The sequence below is a fragment of the Nuphar pumila genome, chromosome 4, assembly GCF_984573655.1.
Source record: "Nuphar pumila chromosome 4, dmNupPumi1.hap1.1, whole genome shotgun sequence".
Taxonomy (NCBI): domain Eukaryota; kingdom Viridiplantae; phylum Streptophyta; class Magnoliopsida; order Nymphaeales; family Nymphaeaceae; genus Nuphar; species Nuphar pumila.
In genome coordinates, this window is record NC_143252.1 from 70,339,738 (window position 1) to 70,347,971 (window position 8,234).

General features: G+C 35.4%; 1 pseudogene; it reads right to left on the reverse strand.

Annotated features, from left to right (window-relative positions):
• Positions 1 to 5,137: 5,137 nt before the first annotated feature.
• On the reverse strand, positions 5,138 to 6,249 carry LOC149840263 (anaphase-promoting complex subunit 11 pseudogene; annotated as a pseudogene).
• Between the last annotated feature and the right edge of the window lie 1,985 nt (positions 6,250 to 8,234).

The window sequence follows — 8,234 nt, forward strand, 5'->3', positions numbered from 1 at the left end:
TGAAGGTGTTGTGCAACAAGGTGTAAGTGATATGCTGGAAAGTAGCCAGCACTCGGGGAGGTGCGAATGAGTGACGACGATTTCAGTCCAGATGATTCTATATAGCACTCCAAGGCGATTTTGCAGAAAATCCACAGGTAATGTTATTAAGCCTAACACCTTCACCAACTTCTAGTAACAACTGAATTTTCAATGACTTTTCTTGTAAAAGGGCAGAACCAAGCCTAGTTACAAGATGAAGATGACAGGTAACTAAAGGGATGAGCAATGATGATGGGGTGGGCTACAGCACTTTGAACATGGGGTGACTGTAGGGTAGGTGTTGAAGAGCTGGAAATGTGATTGAAGGAAGATGGTAGCATCACATCCATTAATTTAGATATCAGTTCGCCAATCACCTGTGGTAATAAAAAAAAACAACTAAGAAACAAATCCAAAAAATATAATGAGAAACTTGGATTGATACTCAAGTCTGAATCAAGAATTATAAAGACACAGAGAGTCTTGAAGAACCTGTTTAAAGATCTTGATTATAAACGCATTATGCAAATTACACAATGAAGCATAGAAGTGCAGGTTTTGGTGACCCAGATGCTAGCAAATGGTCGGCAGTGCTTATTCAATCAATAAATTTGTCATCAAGTGTTCAAGTCACTAAGTGAATGATTCAACTAGATGCACAGTCCTGTCCCAAGCCAATTTTTTTTTTTGCAACTGTAAACACCCCAAATTTTCACTCATCTTCTTGACATTGCCCTCAATCATCACATTTCAGTTCTCCGAAAGCAATGAAGGGCAAAATGGTCATTTTCTGAGATTGAACCTTGCAGAAAGTCTAAAATTTCATTCTTGAGCCTCAAAAATTCTATATTTAGGTTCAAAAACATTTTCAAGCTGCAAATTTTCAAAATCCTATTCCTGACAAGAAGTTAGAATTTCCAATTCTAGATTCAGAAGGACATTTCATAGAACATGTCTTTGCATAGCATTGCATGAACACTTTGCATCATTTCACTGCACAACATGTCATTTTGAGATCCAGAACTCCTGATTTTCAAAATTGTCAAGCCATATTTGATTTTTAAACTTTTCAAAACTGATTTTTAAAACCCTGGGTCTTCAAAATTACCAATTTTTCCCATTTTACCCCCAGGACTCCGAATTACAAAAGTTTTTCTCAGGAAAACAATCTGGATATTTGGATATTGGTTTTAAAGATTTTATCTCAAAACTTTTTGCAAAAAGACTTTAAATCTCCTTTACAAATTTTTTGTATTTTCTTTATTCATATTTTTGACCTGAAAAACCAATTTTTTTCCAAATTCTTGAAAACAAACAAAGGTTTATCTCGTATTATAAAAAATCCAAAAAAGAAGTTATTTCTTCTGCTTTTTATGGAGCGGGACCCGCCTTTGAACTAGCATCACACTCATCCTTAAACGACACCACAACCGAACATTCCAAAAAAAAAAATCATTTTACCTAAAACATAGGCAAATGAAACAATTTTTTTTTAAAAATCATAAGACTCGCCCCTTTTGAAAACGGCGACATTGAAATTTCAGTTTCAAATTTTTTTTCAAAAGGATGTAACGGAACCTCTGAAAGGGAGTCACGTTTTTTTTTTGAAAAGGAGGCTCAAAATTCTTTAAAAGACGGGGTTTTGGATGGAAAAGGGGGAAGAGGTGGCCGATTGAGAGAGTTTTTGTTCTTATCGCAGGGGATTCATCAAGAGGGGGAGCCATTTTCCTTCAGTCGAATAGAAAGGAGGCGAATCTGCATGCCCTCTTTTCTGCCGTGGAGATCTTTCCACATTGAGGGTTTCATCTCCTCCATACAGTGTAAGGACCATCCAGCAGGCTTCCATTTCCTTCAGCCCAACAGAAGAATCAACCACCCTTCTTGCTGTCTACCGTGTCAAGTTGGTGCAGAGAATCCAAGCAGTTGTTGCCCATTGTCTTCAGCCCACTAGCAGGAGACCCAGTCGATTGCCTTCCCATCCTCCTTTAGCCCATCAACAGGAAATCGACCTGTTGTAGTGCATTGGGTGCAGAAGAGGCAGCAACAGAGAAGATCCAACAGGTCGTTTGACACAGGAAACCCAGCGTGTTCCTCATCTTCCTTCAGCCCAGCAGCTGCAGAATCGCCCTTCTTTTGCAGCCAACAGGTCGTTTGGAGCCAAGGATCTACAAGGTATATTTTTGAAGATACAAGAGCTCTACTTTCTAGTTTTTTGCTACTCGATACTCGGTTATATCTTATTCATTGCAGAAATCCAATCTCTTTAGGTGATGGTATTCATGATAATGATGTGATATCTTTGTTTTCAAAATGTTCGAACTTCATTTCTTCCTGTTTGATTCTGTATTTTATTAATTTTCCGCACATCACAATGTTATATTTCTCACCATGTTCAAAATTTTAACACAGCACGCCTCTTGTTCCTGCACCTCATTTCCCCTTAAACCTTCTGTAATAAACCATGTTTTTAAGACTACTTGTATTTTCATTGGTTGTAGGTCACGGCAGTGACTGTTTTATTATTTTTTTTAGAGAATAGCTTATAAGAAAGAAATAATTTTGTCTTTTATCAGCTGAATGTTGCTAAAAGCTACTTGAATGGTGTGTTTTATCAGTTGGATTGATGTCCCTCTAGTTTCATTTTGGCTGATGTTGGTTGTATTGTTCCTCAAATAATATTTTGGCAGACCTTTAGTTGCTCAAAAGTGTCTTAGGGGTGTTTCAAGATAGTGGATGATAACGGTAGCTTCTCATTGGTTCGGATATATTGATAGTTTTTTTTTAGCTGGAAATCATCTTAGAATCTGCATATTGGTAGGTTGAAACTTCATCTTATTTTCCTGGTAAATCAGCTGTTTATAGTGATTTAGATGTCTTGATTGTTTTACACCTATGTTATTGGGAAGCATATGTAAACTCCATTACTCATTTCAGATATTACATAAGTTGTCCCTGTAGGCCAAACATTCATAGCATCCCTATCCTACCTGTTCATATTACCTCATGGCACTAAGAGACTCATCTATAGCTACCCTTCACTTGTATACTTTAGTCATAGTTCACCTATTGAGACAACTATCACTTACAGTAGCATCCTGTATCCATACCCATTCCATTTTCTGCAGGTATGCAGTCTTGAAAATGGGCTATATTCATGAATGGATATATCAATATCCATTCATGATTTCTGGACCATCTTTGGCATGCTTTTCTATTGATATATAGGGAATCTTCAGGCTAAATTTTGTTGAGAAACCGTTTATCATTTGAGAATTATAGCTTTGTGAAATCATGTACAGAAACTGTATAGACCCTGTATTTTCTTATTTATATTTTTACCCATTACATATGGAATTTCAATTACTAAGTATATTTTCTCATTATATGTACACATACCTATATATATATATATATATATATATATATATATATATATATATATATATATATATATATATATATATATATACTTATATGTATACATATGGACCCATCCATGTACACTTGCTTTCATATATGAGTATTTATGTAGATATTTATTTTATTTTATTTTTTATATACCTCCATTAGCATATATCACTTAGCACAAATTTGAGCATTTAGATATATATACCTATATATTTTGTTGTACATGTTATATATATACCCATTTCCTTGGGTATCTTGTATATCCATTCCTTGTACTGATTCTCATTTTGCAGGAAATGTCTGGAAGATGCTGATTCCTTAGCTCCATTTTATTATTTTTTTTTTTACTTTTGTCAGCAATATAACAATCAAATGTAAACTTTGGAATAATATATATTTTTCTGCTTAAATTAAGATGCATTTCATATAGTTTAAATTCCTGCAAAATCCTGATTATGTGGTTCATGCATTTTATTTCAAAATCACTGTGGATGAACATGAATGGCACGTGCACCAACTCTTACAGAGTTGATGAACTCGGTGGAGTCCATATTTATGGCTCTAGTCAGAATATGGACGAGACCCAGATCCATCATCTCTCTACTAGTCACATTGAGCCTACACTCTTAGGCTATCTTAAAATGCACATCATATTTTCAATTTTGCAAAATATTGTGAATTAAATCAATTAAACTCTGAATATGTTCATGGCCACAGTCAAAATATGTGAAGGATTTATTTTGACTTAATACACATTTTCCAACAAACTTCTCAGAAAATCTTTTCAAAGTGCATTTATTCATTCATTCGAATCATCTGCATCATGGCATCATCTGCTTTTCTCAAGAAAATTTCATTCTCTGAAAATCGATTCCTCAAGAAACTATGAAGATTCTCGAAGATTGGATTTCCCAAGTCAAAGTTTTCCCGTGATTTTCCCTGAAAATGTTATTTTCTTAAGATTCATTTTCAAAAGGAATTTCCCATCTTTCTCAAAATCAAAAAAACGATTTTGAGATATTTCAAAGACAATACTCTCATGATTTCAATTTCCTAAGTTTGACTTTCCTTCTCAAAGAAAATTTTTCAATGAATTTCAATCCTTTTCCAAAGAAAATTTTCAAAGCCAGAGTTTTCCTGACAAATATTTTCCTTTTCAAATATTCCTCTTTTCTCGAGAATTCTCTCCATTTTCTCAGGATTTTCTCACATCTTCATAAACTTTCTGGTGATTTCCAAATACTGTCATCTGAGTTTAGTGAGAGATTGATTTCCATCTTTTTTCTGAGAAATGCTTTTCAACTCCAAATGTTTCTAAGCATTCATCATGTTTTTCCAACTTATATTTTACAAAATCTCATAGCACATGCCTGAATTCTCTGTGCATTTAGGATAGAACACAATTTCGATGATTTCACTAAGTCAAGCACATTTTGGTCCTTGGTTTGATTACCCCTGTTAAAGGCGGCAGGAAAGGTTGAACCTCATACCGACAGGTCGAGCCCCATCCCACGGATTTTCCTGCTATTTTCAAAAATGAAGGCGAGTATTTCAAAACAATTTCCAAAATCCGGTCAAGTTTGACTCGCGAAAACATTTTCCTCTCTCTCCAGCAAGGGAAGGGAAGACAGAAAAATTTTGTGACGATAACAGCAACACAAGAATTAACTTGTTTAAACCTATAAAACCAAACATTTCAAATGATATTACAAGTGACACTGATCACATCGTGTTTTCTGAAAAAAAGACTGCCTTTTGTAATGTCAAACCCAATTTCAGCCATACAAAAAGAGTGATCAGAAAAACATCCAGATTCCTCAAATAGTGTTTAAACAAGGAAAGATGAAGAGCCGAAAGACTGACCAACGAACAAGCAAAATAGTGAGAAAAACAACAAACTTTAGTCCAGCCGGCAGAGAAGTACATCTAGAACACTAGGCAGACTGTAAAGCAATTACTCTTTGAATTGCCACTCTCTGCGACACATAGGGCAATGTGGTTGGGATGTCTGTGAGTTCACCCACTTCAAGATGCAATGGAGGTGGAATGCATGGTTGCAAGCACCCCATATTAGAGGACAATCATCACCAGAAAATTTTCAATCAGGACAACAACCATCAAACGCCATTCTGCATTTACCACAAGTTTCATCTTGGGCATCCCAGGTCCATGAAGCTACAGCATGCCACTCTGTTTTATAAATGTATAGAGCATTTTAACTTTCATTTGTTTTACCTGAATTTTCCCTCTCTTCGTCTTGTGCTCTGAGAGAGAAAAAAAACCCTCAAACGACCTTGGATCGTAGGATTCCTAGCAAGACGAGCCTGAACACTTGTTGCCTTAGAATCAAAACCTCAGAACGCAGTTATACAGTAAAGAAATGAAACGTCATGATAATCCATCGTAACTTCTAATAGTGAGGAATAAGCATTTACGAATAATGGAAGAGAAATTTTCAGATTGGTAATGAACAGATAAACTAATTTCTGATATCAGATCTAGATTTTAAATAGCAAATCCATTAATCAACTGATTTCAGACATTCAAATTAACCTCAAACTGATCGGCAAGTGGAGTTCTAACATTAGTCCTTCAAAATTCAAACAGGTTAGTTAGCCGATCGGATGCAGGGATGGATTTTGATATGAAAATTGATTGATGCACAAACACCATAACAGAAATTTTAACATCGGGTGATTTCACCGATGGATCAAAATTAATTTCATAAGGAATTGATGGTGCGATCTAGGATAAACCAGAGCAGCGGATCTCTTGGTGAGGCACTTCTGGTTTTTCTGCAGAACATGCAATAATCTGCATACTGATTGTCGTTCTCACCGTGTGACCAGCAAAATTCCTGCCTCAACTATGTGAAAGGGGTGATACCCTCATGAACCTTTTACAAAATTTTACCACATTCAGGGAGGATCGGGCGCAGCCAGTAATGTATCACTGAAGAAGCATCAGATCTAAACTTCCTATACTTATATTAACAAAAGTAAATGGAGAAACAGGAAGCAATAAAAGAGAAATCAAAGGTAATTCAATCAAAACAGGGGATCGACTGTAAGGTGAAACGAAAGAAAAGAAAGAGACGCTATAACCAAAAGTAAAGCTAACAAAACCATCTAGATGAAGGGCTTATCCGTTTAATTGGAGCATGAATAAATCAAAGAAAATTGAATAAATCAAAGAGAAAAGCGATGTCAGAGTAAAAACTCCATTGGTATTGTAATGTGCAGGTTGGTGATGCCATAGGCAGACCAACACTACAACAGATGCGTTAATGGGGCAAAATTAGAAAATCAAAAGCAAAACCAGAGGAAAAAAAAGGAAAAGAGTAAAATAAATGTGAAAACGAAATCGAAATTAGACGAATCAACGATGCCATTGCAAGGCATCGTTGATCATCAACATATAAGGAAAGTGGTTCAACAAAATCAGAAATTCATGGAAGTAAACTCTGGAAATCAAAGAAAATGCAAATAGAGAGTTACATATAACGGATCATCAAAATGAAGACAGAAAAAAAAATCTAACTATGAATGTGCATTAAAATCCGTACAAATCAAAATAACTTATGAATAATTGATGAAAGAGAAGAGAGATGATGACTTACCTCAGTCTTGTAGGGATTGGAAAGAGAGGGAGGCTCTCTCTCTGGATGCAGCTTGGCTCTGCAGAAACTTGGTTTATTGATCTTTAATTCCAAATGGAATTACGACGCCCTGTAGTGCTGCAGATGTCTTGAAGAAGAAGAGGAAGCCTTTCCTCTCTTCGTACTGTGAAGACCCCCCCCTTTTTGCTGAAGAGGAAGAGAAGGAAGAATGAATAAGAGGGGAAGAAGAAATAAGTCAGGAGGGGTGAAGACGGATGCCTCTATCGACCGCCTGAGAGTCGATTTTATAGGAAGTGGCCGTTAGGCCCCTTTCAGATCGGGTTCCCATATTTTTATCAAATTTTCCAAAAACAGGTGTTTTAACAAAATTTTTCTAAAGAGTGTTTTCATAAACTTGATTTTCAAAAAGGTGTTTTTAAAAGGCTATTTATGTGTTCTTCTTTTTCTATTTTCTTATTTTTTTGTTTTTTTCTTGACATTTTCTATATTTTTTTTGTATTTTTGAAGAAAAAAAAACTCTGAAAACTAAGAAATTTAAACTATATTTTCAAAATTTCAAAATATTTACAAAAGAAAGGTTTTTGTGAAAAAAAATCATGGTATCTTGGGAAAATTTCTTCAGAAAATGGGTTTGGATCCAGGTTTTGAGAAAATGTTCGAGTTTTGAAACTCGAATCGAGAAATACAACGTGATGGATCCAAACGAATGTTGGATGGACTGTCCGAGCTATTTAAAAACTATTTTTGGAATTTTCTGTAATTTTAATTTAAAAGTTGGACAACGAGGCTCAGATTTGGATCTTGACAATGGATCTGAATCCGAAATCAAGTCAGATTTATAAAGTAAATTTAATTTCAGTAAAACTTGAGAAATGAACTGGAATTTAGATTTAAAAGTGACTCAATTGCTCAAAAAAATGAAATCAGGGGCAAAAGGGGATTATTTAAAAGGTTTTGAAACTTTTGGGGTGTTCACAAATGCCCCTCTTTGCTACTAAGCTGGCAAAAGGCTGAGCTTAGTGGCAAAGATAACACTCCAAATTTTGAAAATGCCCCAGTCAGCAGATCTGAACTGGGTGTGGAAGAATTTATTTGAAAGACATGGCTTTTCAGGCTTAAAACCTTATGCAGAATGGCTTGGGGGAGATGAAATCCTCGAAAATGATATGACTGAATAATAGAAATG